Source organism: Euprymna scolopes, chromosome 2, assembly GCF_053919585.1.
Source record: "Euprymna scolopes isolate OS-2025 chromosome 2, ASM5391958v1, whole genome shotgun sequence".
In the NCBI taxonomy this organism is placed as follows: Eukaryota; Metazoa; Mollusca; class Cephalopoda; order Sepiida; family Sepiolidae; genus Euprymna; species Euprymna scolopes.
Genome location: NC_136483.1, coordinates 178,545,041 through 178,559,025, shown reverse-complemented (window position 1 = coordinate 178,559,025; position 13,985 = coordinate 178,545,041). Strand labels below are relative to the sequence as shown.

At 34.4% G+C, this 13,985-nt stretch overlaps 1 protein-coding gene and 1 pseudogene across 2 annotated transcripts in view; one reads left to right on the top strand and one right to left on the bottom strand.

Moving 5' to 3' along the window:
* LOC145299148 (inactive tyrosine-protein kinase transmembrane receptor ROR1-like) overlaps window positions 1–13,985 on the bottom strand; it is a 1,518,258-nt gene that overhangs the window by 1,205,701 nt on the left and 298,572 nt on the right. The window lies entirely within an intron of this gene.
* On the top strand, window positions 8,865–8,979 carry LOC145242326 (U2 spliceosomal RNA; annotated as a pseudogene).

Here is a 13,985-nt window from a genome sequence, read left to right as displayed (position 1 = left end):
ACGCTCCTCGCTAATCTATATATCTTTAAAAGTAAGAAGGGGTGAGAGGACATTCTCAACCTGCATACGCAATTAATTTTCGATCTACAGGCTTAAAATTTAGTATATATGGTATTCAGATACGTGGGAAACTTGTAATCGGTTTTCAATCGAAAAAAAGGCTGCTAAAGGGGTAAAGATTGAAAGATTGCTACGTGGCGGGAGATCATCAGATTTTTATCTGTCAACTGTTTCACGAATGCGCATGCGTGAATGGTTCACGTGACAGCTTCTTTATGTTAAGAATAAGTAGGCTTGTAAACCCTTTTTAAAGATTGCGTCAAGCTGGCCTAATGGTTATCGTACTTAACTCACTGTCTTTAGGTTTTGGTTTCGATCTCAGCTTAAGTATTTTTTTTTTACTTACAAGAAGTAAACTGTTTAGAAAACTTGCATGCAAGTCTCAGTTTCTTTGCAATTTTTTATTTCAATTTTAAAAGGAATTGAATTTAACGCTATGTTTATTACAAGTGGTATTTTCGTTTATGATAATTAAGAAATCCGCATTAATTAAAAAATATATAAAAATATATTTTTGCATATTTTACGACCGGGCAACGCCAGGCTGTTTGCTAGTCGAAAATAAAAGAATAATAATACGTAAGTAGAGCTAAGATTATAAACGCACTGACATGCACAGAAGAAATAGTCACCAAATCTTACTATCAGAGGTTATTATAACTGAAGTGTATAACCGATTTAGTGTTCTGCACTGTCATTCTTTAACTAATCGGTTAAGGCTACGGGCTGCAATTCGCTGTAAGCAGGGTGAGAAGTGCCAACGAATTAACTAGATGAGAGTGACACCGGCGGGGTAGGAGATGCTTCTCTGGCTTCGGGAACGTGTCGAGAGAAAAAAGGGGGCGTAATCGAAAGGGGTGGTTGTGGAGTGGTCCAACATATGGCCGTACCATTAAATTATTTTCTCTATCTTCATTTTTTATCTCTACCCCTCCAGCGGCAGCGTGTTTGGGGGCTAGCCATGAGTGTTGGACCAGACAGGCGGGATGTTTACCGAGCCTTTATATTGCATCTTGATAACACCCCAGTGGACGCTAGCTATCAGTTTACAGAAATACACCCGGAATTGTCCGCCATCACTATATCTTCCCTGTATTTCTAAATTCCTTTTTCTTTTTTTTTTATTTCTCAAATGCCTAAAAGGAAATAAAAGCAAAATTGTTTACGAGAAAAAAAAATGAAAATATCTTTAATTTCTTGATTCCTGGGAAAACATCAGATGTTTCAAGAATTACAATCTAGTCATCTTCCTGTTCATTTTTATTCTTTGACAATAGCAATAAACCATTTTTTTTTCCTGAAATTTCATACAAATTTAGTGTTTCCCAAAATAAAAGATATTCGCAAACCATGCATAAATTTCGTATAAATTTTGTGCCACTTTTTAACCAGGTTTCAACATTTAAACTAAATAGTTTTTAAGATAAAACGACACTTTCTCTCCAGGGCTAAAAAAAAAAAATACAAACTTTGCCCCTGAATAATAAACACGCGTGCATATAAAACATTTCAAAAATGAGCCCTGAAATCAAATTATATATATATGATTTTTTGTTGTTTATGCGACATTGACAAATGCACGTATTAAAATATATTTATTATATAAGCCACTTTTTGTGTGTGAGTTTCTTTCCTCATAGATTCCGAAACGGCTGAGCATATCTTTTGCAAATTTCACACAAAGCTAATTTACGTCAGACAGTCTTCTTAGATATGTTTTGTACAGAAATTCATCCGATAAGTATCGAAAATCGAAAGAAACCCGATCTTAAAAGAAGTTTTTTTTTATAGATGAAAAAGAAACATTTTTACATGGGAATATTTTACGTTACACCGGCCAAGGGAGATAATAAACTTGCAGCAAATCATTTCTTCTTCTAAAAAAAATAAATTTAAAAAAAAAACAGATTTTTTTTTTATATGAACTGAATATATAGCTTAGTGGTAGAGCATTCCGCTACAGATCGAATAATCCCCTGCCTAAGCCCGGCTGTACTTGCCCATTTTATTTTATTTTTCTTACTAATGATTTCAATTTACGATAAAAGAAGAGGTGTCATTTAAAATCACCGCAAATCATTTTTTCGTTTGCATATTTTAAAACTAAACATTAATCAGAAATGAAGTTTCCAAGGCATTCATCGTCAAGCCCAAATATCAGTTGACGTGATATTGTAAACAAATACAGACGAAATTTGATGAATGACATTATAATTTTTGTTTATTTTATTTCTTGCAAACTTTTCTACTGCGCAAATTATTCCTCGTAATCAATAGAGTAAAGACTCTATAATAATAAATACGAAATCTGCATAAATTAAACTATCATACGACCTGGCAACGCTGGGCTGCTACCTAGTCACTTTTTAAAGAAGCAATATCCTTGTTAAATATAAGTATCCACGGATATATATATATATATATATATATATATACATATATATATATATATATATATATATATATATATATAAAATGGGGAAAATTTGAATCAGCGAAATGGTTACGAATATGCGAGGGATAGCAATAATGAGAACGGATAAACTATATAACAGAAATCCATTGAATGCCGATGATATAAACGAAATGCGAGATATAAACGGTAACCGGCTAGATAGAAACTACAACAAAAGTGTTTTAAAAAATGAGTCACAGGAGCACGACATGAAAACAAGAAAATTCAAACCGTCTAGCCGTAAGTTACTCCCTTAAGTGTGCTGGCATCATACGGCACCAAACTAAATGGTCGAGACGGTTGGAAAGATCCAGAAGAGAAGGCATTAACCAGACCCCCATCAAACGAGTGCGAAGAGGGTCCGGACTTTGATTAGACTTATTGCCAAACAAATTTCAGAGATGAGCAATGGTTATAGCCAGCGAGAAGTCTATGCCAAGCATTTGTTACGATGATCTTTTTATATTAATACGCTTATTATCTTCGACCGTTATCATCCTGAACATCCCTTTCAGTAAAAATGGAATATTCCGATTAGTTTCCGATATAATATATTTAGACCGATATAATGCTGAATTCTCTCAGAATGAAAATGGAATATTCCAAAACTCCCAATTGTCTACGAAAAGTCGGATATTATAAGGGCTAGAACAAAATAATATGATCCTCCTTGTTTTAACTCTCAATTATATATCCGACATCAAATGCCTCTATATAACAACATAAGATATCAACAGATGTCGAGTATCAAAACAACGAAAAGAATATTCTGTTATTATTACTAACTGATTTACAAATCACTTTGATTAAATTATAATTTTTAGAAAAAAGTGATGCCTCACTATAGGTATGTTTCTTTTTAATATATTTCAAGTAATATTTTATTTTTCAAGTTGCAATATTTTGATCCTATAATGGGGTATGTATTTAATTGCTGCCCACATCGGCAATATTTGGCACAAGGCCTGGAAAGTGGGATACCCGCAGGCTTCCCTAAAGGAGGGGCACTCCTGCAATTTAAAAAATTGCCTGAGTAACCCCGTCGGCATTCCCCGGTCGGGGCGCCTCAGGCAGCAAGCAATAAACTTGCCCCACCGGAAAGCCCGGTGGCAAGGCCTGGGAGGATGGACCTTCTAGGTATTACCCAGGCGGTGTACCTCAGTCCAACAGGTGCTGGGCCGGTTCCCGGCCCCTCACCTGTTGGGCTGAGTGTCAAGTGACGAATCCTTGACATGTACTACCCTGTCCCCCTGCAGCCGAAGCCGCTAGGAGACACACCCCATCATAGTGAAGTCCTATAATGGGGTATGATCCCACACAGTCGGACGATTCTATTTATAAACGATGCTGCTTAGAACTGACGAATCAAATTAATTCACGTTCTGCTACAAACCAATCAGAAACCAGAATTGCTTCATAAATATTAAACCTTTTCTCGAACAATTTCACATGTTCTTTTCCCGGGTTTCGACAGGGTAAGAATATTTTGTTCTGTGGAACTGTCTACTACAAACAAGTCACTTACCAGGACTTGTGTGTAACAGCGAACCATCTGAAACTGTTCTGAAACTCAAAATGGCTTACACTTCTAGATATTCCATATTTGGCTATAAAGGTATTTTTTTAATTAACTGTCTGATCGGAACTAATATTGCACCGATTATTCTATGTATTGAAGGACATTTTATTGTTTGCTTATGTGATGAGTATTTCAACTATAGTGGAATTTCCACAGGTTCTGCTAGTGCTAATCAATTTGCAAAGGTTATCGAAAGAGGTGGAGAGTACTGGAAATCTGCGGAGACCTGTGGTCAGTCAGATGATCACAAACAACACCACTCGTTATTAGTCAGTAATCGCTGATGATGACCTGTGTGAGAATTTCTACTGATTACAAATAACGTGAATCCTTCAACAAAGAAATGTTTTTAAATAAATGCTCATTTCTTTCCTTGCCTTTTCATCAAATATGTGTCGCCTCGTCTTGATATGAGAAAAATAAAACAGATTACATGAGGTAAATACGAAACAATGGACGAGTCCGATCGGCAGAGGAGGAGGAGGGGGAGGAGATAAACCGATTACGTGGCAATCATTAGTTATCTTGTATTTTTAAGAATCATTCAAGAGACTTTACTGTCTAGAAAAAATAAGAACACGAGAATTTTTATTTTTTATGCGAAAATGAATTATAAAATCTTTTTTGGTTCCTGGGAAAATAAACAGATGGTCAAAGAATTACAATCTTGTCATTTCCTTTTAAAAAAAGCTTTACATTTGTTCTTTGACAATAAAGCAATTAAAAAAAAAACACTAAATATTTAGTTTGATCAAAATGAAACAGTTGCAAACTAATGTCTTTATTTTATATAAAATGTCACCCGAGGATTCAACACTTGAACTTCAACATTTTTAAGAGAAAGTGGCATTTCCCCTTCGGATGATTTTTATTTCTTTTCTTTTCAATTGTTTTCTTGAACTATTAATCTATATCTTTATATAAAAAATAATAATTTCAAACCAAGAAATATTTTAGTCGCGCCCAGGGAACTCTTTAAAAGGCTTTGTCTGTGTTATCTGACACGCTTTGGTTTGATAAAACATTCACATCGATAAAACCTCGAGATACGTTTAAGCTAATATGTGTTGTTTATCTGTTAGCCTGTCTTACTGATGTGTGAAACGTCCCTTTTGTTATTTCTACATCAAGCCTTGGTTTAACATTGTCATTGCTCAGCACGTAGATTGAATGAATGTATCGGGATTACATGAGTAAAAAAAAAAAAAAACGTGTATAAATGATAGATCTTGTTTAAACTATATAAGCGGCCATATTTCGTCGTTTTTATTTTACAGAATATCAAAGCTTTTCGGGTGATTTAATGCCGAATCCAATAATAAGAAAAAGAAAAAAAACATTCTACGCGTCGAATTCTTTATATATTCAAATATTTGTTCATTATGTTCAGTTTGCTTATTTTTTACGGCATATCAACACTTTTAGATATGTAATACTGAATCTAGTAATTTGGTAAAATTTTTAATGTTTCAAGATCTGTATGTATATATATTCAAATAATTATTCATTAGCGGGACCCGTGAAAATTCCACAGGGGACTCATTCATATGTAATATATTGATGTTGACATTCTGTAGATGTTCTGTATAAATGGAGACACTGATATAATTGTAGCTTTTTTGTTCAAACTGCAAAAATATTTATCTAATCTAGCACGAACGTCAAGCAAAGCTCGCTTGTAAAGTATGCTTAAATATAGTTTAATTCTTGCAGATTTCGTATATATTATTATAGAGTTAATGTTCCCTCGACTTTTATATATTATAAAGTTGCGATTTAATATATATATATATATATATATATACATATATATATATATATATATATATATATATATATATATATATATTCATATGACTTGAATGCATTAGCTTGAATCGGAACTAAATCGGAAAAATAAAAACTTATGAAAAAAAGTTTGTATATATATAATTTTAGTTTCTTCAGCCAAAACCGAAATCAAAACTTATGGAGAATTCCTGATGAAATTATTTATAATAAAAAAATAAATGATTTAAGTGCCATCAGCTATAGTCGAACCCGAAAGAAAAACTTATGAAGGATTCTTGGTAAATAGGAAAAGAAATAAAAGAACATAACAATTAAATGACCCGAATGCAAGCGTGACACACAAAAGAACACACACGCTACTATATTAATATATAGATGATGTTTGGTTTGGTTGTTTGTTTTATGGAAGATCAACCGCCTTTTGATTATATTCGTTCCTGAAAGGTATAAATTTATATGACAAAAACGAATGCGGTCCTGGATATGACCTAAAACTATATCCGATGGTAAAGCCCCACCTTGCGGGCCTGGGGGAGTGTGGAGCCACCCTTTAATTACCATTGCTCCCAGGTCCACTCTGACCCGGAGTGGTAGTACCTGTTAGGGTCCCAACTATGGGTTAAATAGAATCCGACTTTAAAAACCAAATATACTCCATTAAAAATCGTTCCTCAAAATAACTAGATTCGGCATTAAATAACCTGAAAAGGGTTGATATGCCGTAAAACAAAAACAACCAACCGAAAGCGAACGCATGTGTATTTGCTTCCTTCAATAATAATGTAGGCAAGTCTTCTTTTTAATTAACAAAGAAATGAGCGCTTAATCTTGATATCTGATATTAATAAAGAAAGTAAAAGTATAACGTACACACTTTTAATGACTAAGGTAGTGGAGGCTTAACCTTAATAGCTGGGAATAAAAAGACAATAAAAACAAAGAATTTATTCATTTTTCATGAACAAAAATATTTCATTTTTCTCGATATGTATTGAGATAAATTTACGGATATAAAGATACATTATGCATAGATAAGAGAGAGAGAGAGAGAGAGAGAGAGAGGGAAAGAGGGTGTGTGTGGGTGTTAAATCGATTATTCTTTTAAGTGACACTCATCTCGCGTATTGTTAAAACATTACTCGCCTAATTATTCTTTAAGATTTTTTGTTGACATTTTGTGTATAGTTTTACCTCAATTGGTTGTTTTCTGTTTTTATAGAATTTCTTTTCTTAGATACAACGGCATTAAGGAATCAATTATTATTGAGACAAATAAATTACTTCTTTCCCGAGAAACGTCGGATATACTAAATGTAAGAATGAATCTGGGGGTAATGAGAAATAAGAGGTGACTTCACACCAAAGCCGAAAAATTTCCATGTTTCCAAAATTCCTCCAAGGGTTCAGCCAGGCCACACCGCATTCTAGTGGTCGATTTAAATCCAAGTTTGCTAGAATTTTGGAAAGGTTGACTGAGCTTTTACAGATACTGACTAGCCTATTTCTTCTCTATTCCTCTCCCCTCTACTTTTTGTCCTATTTAATCAGTTTTCATTGTAACCTGTCACCGCATGTTCCATTGTGATCTGACAAACAGAAAACTTTCATAAACAGTCATGTCTCATAAATTTTCTACTGCCAAGAAACACGATGACAAGCTCACAATTTAAATCTCTTTTAGATTTCACTCTAAGGACTAATTAAGAAAATATATTTTATTAAAGTGGGGGGTATATTTTTTGTCAAGTTTTCACATTTGTAACTCAATAATTCAAAATATAAAATGTTTCTAGCGATATCTTACAAGTTTAAAAAAATCAAATCGTATAATTGTTAAATAGAAACTGGCATGTACGTACATCAATGGCTTCTCGATTATTACCAAACGAACATTTCCGTATATGTTTTTTCCGTTTACACTATATAAAGAACATTATTTAAAACAAAGATAAAATAAAACTACCAACAATGGCATTTGTTCTTTCTTGCTTTGTTTTTTATATGGCATGTTCACTGCTGACTACATATTCAATAGACGAAGACAGCTATTAAAATGTTGACTTTTATAAGGAGGCGATATCTCTATAAATGCTGCCACCTAAAATTAACGGAATTTATGCGAGAATTACACTCCAAAAGATCTTATTAGATGTGACAAATCTTAACACGTTTCCAAAACTGCAAATGGACGTTTGAAATATCTAACGCGCTGGGCTGGTTGATCGAATGACGTGGGCCTAAATGCATTAAAAAACAGCTTTTGAAACGTACGAAAATGTGGTCATTGTGACAAGTTAATCAAGAATTGAACAAAGTTAATTATCACCCCTTTTTACGCATTGGCTTCATTTATACACATCCTGTCCCCAGCTTATTTATAGCAGACAGTTTCTTACTAGCGGATGTACACATCTATTGATGATTATATGTCGGCTCAACGTTGAACGGAAACAAATATATTTATTTAAGAGATCTTATTATCCGTTATGTCAGTGGACATAATTTGTGGTGTTTCCTGGAAACTGAGTTACAAGTTTACCAGATTTCTAACAATCTCCATCTACTTAAGTTACTATTATACATCAGTGTGTGTTATCGCAACAGCCTTTTTATATTGATTTATGGCTGACCATAACCATGGGCCTGTAATGGAAATAAGCCTCCACAAGTCCAAGTATTCTTCGCATAGAAACGATTGCGCTTTCTTCTAGATCATTCCATTTTTATTGGTCATTAATGCCGAGATTATGTGATACCAACCAAGAATGATGCTACCGTCAGTGATTTTTTTTAAATTTATATTTAAAAATTTGTGCAGCGGTTTGCTTCAATTATTTTCTCGGCGTTTTTAGTCGCGTGCTTGGCCTTTTTGGTTAAGATCAAAGGTATGTTGTTAATAGATGCTGTTCTTAGCTTTTTAATCTTTTCTTGGCCAAAAGGCCAATATCAAAGTGTAGTATCTGCTCTGGCAAATAAATACCATTTTCTTGGCCTTTTGGCCAAGATCAAAGTGTAGTATCTGTTCCGTAAGTGTAGTATCTGTTCCGTACTACATGCTGTACATATTGTGATATTAAGTGGGGGACCACCTTCCTGTATTAATTTAATGTAAAATGATCACCCACTTTACAACCAGTCAGTTTCAAAGCAATTCAAGTCATTCTCCAGATCATTCAAGCTGTTTTTGAAGGATTCCAGTTATTTTTTAAGCATTCAAGTCATTCTTAAGGTCATTCAATTCATCCTTAAGTTCATTAAAGTCATTCTAAGTCATTAACGTTTTATTTATTTAAGTCATTTCAGCCCATTTTCGGTCATTTTAGTTTATCTTTAAGAATGTCATGTCAGTCCTACATTCACGCATCTATTTATTACACGAGAGCACGCAACTAATGGCTATCGGCCTTGTTTCTATTGAAAACATTGCTTCATATAAAGCTTTATACGTATATTTTTGCTACAAAATCCATTTTAATACAGTATACTTCCGGTTTAATAGTAATGCACATTATTAAAGATTTTTGTTTATTAGCTAGCTCAACAATGCGATTGATATAATACTCCCCACTTTCTGTAAATTTTCTCTCGCATCTTTAATAATGGTTTGAAATCTTACTTTCAATTTCTGTTATTTTCAATACCTTTTCTTAAAAATTAACACTATATTCAATGAATGTTGATAAGATAGACAACTAACTTTCGAAATTTGAAGAACATATGGATGACATAGATAACTTAACCGGCTCGAGAGATGAGTGGATTCAGATGTTAAAATCATTTTCGACTGACCATAATAAAACCATGGTTAATAAGAGATGTAACATTCTGTCGTAGTTTTACTTTTGTAATTAATGTAATGATTTTATCAAAACAGTGTAAGTCAGTAAGAGTTAGAGATTAATGAGAGAGTGAGAGAAAATGAGAGCATAAGAATAGAAAATGAGAGGAGGAGGAGAGAGGAAGATTCGAAGATAAAAAAGGGAATGAGAGGAGAGAAAAAATGCGAGAAGAGAAAAAAGAATGTAAAAAGAGAAAACAGAATGCGAGGAAAGAGAAAGAAAAATAAGAGAAAAAATTATAGACTAAAAGACGAGAGAATGGCAGAAATAAGCATGACAAAAGAGAGAAGAACGACAAGGGAGAAGAACGACAAGGGAGAAGAACGACAAGGGAGAAGTACGACAAGGGAGAAGTACGACAAGGGAGAAGAACGACAAGGGAGAAGAACGACAAGGGAGAAGAACGACAAGGGAGAAGTACGACAAGGGAGAAGAACGACTAGGGAGAAGAACGACTAGGGAGAAGAACGACAAGGGAGAAGAACGACAAGGGAGAAGAACGACAAGGGAGAAGAACGACAAGGGAGAAGAACGACAAGGGAGAGGTACGAAAAGGGAGAAAAACGAGAAGGGAGAAGTACGACAAGGGAGAAAAACGACAATGGACAATAACGACAAGGGAGAAGAACGACAAGGGAGAAGAACGACAAGGGAGAAGAACACAAGAGAGTTAAGAGGGAACAGGAGGAGAGGGGGAAAATGCAAGCGAAGAACATGCAAGAGGAAATACAAAGGAGGAAATAGCTAGAAAAGAAAAAAGAGAGGATATGAGAGAAAAATAGGAGTGAAGAGAAGAAAAAAATAGGAATGAGAAACGACTTAAACGACGAACGAATAAAAAGGAAAAATATATTAAAAACGAATAGGAAATAGAAAAAGCAAAGAGCTACACTGACATAACGCAAAAAAATATTTAAAAGTGAACAATGAGGAAGAGAGAGAAATACGTAGTTCTTTTATCTTTATGCTACAAATCTTGTTTTTTATATATATATTTCATTATTATTTGTTTAATTAAAGATGGCGACCGTTCTACTGAATGTTTTATCTTTCGTATTCCAATTCCTGCTGCCCCTTGCTATTAAGGATGATGCAGTTTGCATTGTCAGAAATATTTCTGCAGAAAAGGTAGGGGAGATGTGTTAAAAGCTGCGACGGTGAGATGGTCGAAGAGAGTGGAATCTACAAGCGATGGAAACCGCGCAGTTTCACCGTTTGCCTCCCCCTCTCTTCCTCTCCCTTTCTCCCGATTATTATGTGCACATATACACAGTTTTTGTGCCACAGACTCCAAGAGTTCTCGCAAGCTTTTCGAAGCAAGCAGAACGGGACAGGCTAATTAGGTCCCATACACATCTCACTCCTCTTATCAGAGCATTAAAAGAGACCCCTTGAACAAAATAGAAGGTGGAGCTCAACCATAATGATCATCATTTGTTCCATCAATGTGTCCAATGAAAACTGAAATGTTTCTCCCGCTAGACGGCAGCACTTAATCTCGTAAAAAAAAAGAAATAAGGAAAGTGGGTTCTTTTTAATGTTGCATTTTTTAATTTATATTTTAAATTCAGCAATAAAAATTCCATTTTAAATTTAAGCTGACAGCTTAAAAAAAATAAATAAAATAAAGTACAATACAAACGCACCAACGTTCCTTTAATAGCAGTTTCACTGAATTGTCCATAGCTCGTATTGCTACCCCCTGATAATCGTGCTTTTAAAATAAAACTAATTAATAATGATAAACGCTCATTTAGTGATATTGTACTATTTTTGCACTTTAAAAACCAAATAATTTAGGAACAAATGATGATGGTAATGATAATAAAATTAATAATAACAATAATAAACCCCTAAGATCATTTGTACGGTCTCCCCATACGCTCTTTAAAGGTACCCCAATGCGCCCGTCCTTTCCATCCGCCACTTTTGTGTGCGTATGTCACCATAAACTGGCATCACACAAAATAATTGAGGAGGGTCAAGGAGTCATGAAAAAACAGAGTAGAGAAAGCACTAGCCAGACCGCTGGATAAATGTAAAGAGGACTGGAACCTTGGAAAGGCTTATTGCCATCCAAATTCCAGTGAAGGCTAGTGGTCTCTACTAACGAAATATCACTGGTAAGCGGGTGTTGCGATAACACAAATTGTTTTGTAATGATTATCGAAAAAGTGGAGAGTACCGAAAATCTGGGGAGATATGTTGTCCCTCAGACTCCAGAGAACACAACATGTTTGATCTGGGCCTGTACGACTACTACTGAGTAAATAATAATAATAATAATAATAATAATAATAATAATAATAATAATAATAATAATAATTCAATAATAATAAGTATAAAATGAAAAAAAATAATAATACAAATAATGAATAATAATTATGAATAATAATAAATAATGAATAAAAATAAATAATAAATAATAATTCTGATTTCGTTTATAAATTAAAAAACACCTACTTTCTGTGATTGTAAAGGAATAGATTGAACAGGTGGTTAGGAATTAAATGAATAGCGAAAGTAAAATTGATGAAACTAGCTCTGAATAATAATAATAATAATAATAATAATAATAATAATAATAAGAAGAAGAAACGCTTTGGGTTATGCTCCAAAACGGTAAACAAAATAACTGACTGCAATAGACACACCTTAAAAGATTACAGAAGCAGTCAAATCTGCGTGGGGAAAGCAGTAAGCTGGGAACTCTGTAAACGATTGCAGTTCGACTATGCGGAAGAATACAAACCGGCGACAGTACAGGAAAATGAACTCCATTTCCTTTGGAATACGGAGGTACATCCAAGAAAGGAGACCAGACGTTAGAATAATTCAAAAGTAAAAGACAACCAAATTATATTTTTTACCATTCCAGTAAAAAAGGTGACGGTCAAAGTGTCAGAAAAGCAAAACAAATATCCAGAACTGGCCAGAGAACTAAAAAAAGAATACTGAACATGAAGAAATTCAGTTTAATTTCAATAATTGTAAGAACATGAGAATGAATGATGATGAATGAATTTTGAAAAAGAAAAAAAAATACCTAGAAAAATCGGAATCAAAGAGGTTGGTTGGTTTTGTTTTACGTCATATCAACGCTTTTCAGGTTATTTAATCCCGAATCTAGTGATTTTGAAGACCGATTTTTTAATAGAGTATATTTGTTTTTTTAAGTCGGATTCTATTAAACAGGTAGTACCACTCCGGGTCAAAGTGGACCTGGGAGCAATGGCACACACTCCAAGGCCCGCAAGCTGGGGCCTCGCCATCGGATATAGTTTAAGGTCATATCCAGGACCGGAATCAAAGAAGAAGATCAAGAATATACAGAAGACTGCAATGCTGAAAACCCTAGGATGCGGAAACTAAGCCATACAAGCTACAAAAGCTGACAGACCATATTGAAATTGGGGTAGAACTAAAACAAAAAGACAGAAAGAAACATCACACAGACTAGGAAAACTGAAAGGTCAGAATTTTAGTTTTACTATGGCCAACGGAAATAAAACATGGTGTTTCTGCATTGACTCGCGCCAAATGAGTGCAAATAAAATTGCGACTTTCGAGAGGTTTGTTAACATCTAAATTTCATTGAAAAACCAACGGTCGCTGTCAGCGAGAAGTCAATTGCGTGCGGCTTTTGCGATAATGCATATTCATTTGAAAAGGTTTTATGATTTCTAGTTTATTGCTAAAGCATCTCGGCCAGGAAACCTGTGACTATGCATAATACATTAGAATAACAGAATGGTGCTGAGTAACGCAGCGTCCAAAGACGGAAGAAGAGACGTGGTTTACATGGAAGGCTGGAGATAACACACAAAAAAAAGAATTAGAAAAAAATACATAATGCAGAAACCGAAAAAATAGTTACCGCAGCAACAGACACGGAAACATACAAGAAAAAGACAGTAAAGCGATAGACAAGGGATTAAACAAGAAAAGACGAATATGAAAAGATACAGTTAAATAGATTTATAAGGGTGACAAAATTGGGACGAACGAAAACACTTAGACGTGGTTTCGAAAAGAAAACTGTAACAGAGAAACCGAATCGCTCATAACAGCCGCACAAGATAAGACAATAAGAAGCAACCACATCAATCCAAGGATCGAAAGACAAGAAACTAAATGCAGATTGTTGACAAAAAGACGAAACAATAATCCACGAAATAAGCGAATACAGCAAACTATCCTAAAAAGAACATGACGCGATCAACGCAACTTCCCCCTGAAGACCGAACAAATTATACAATTA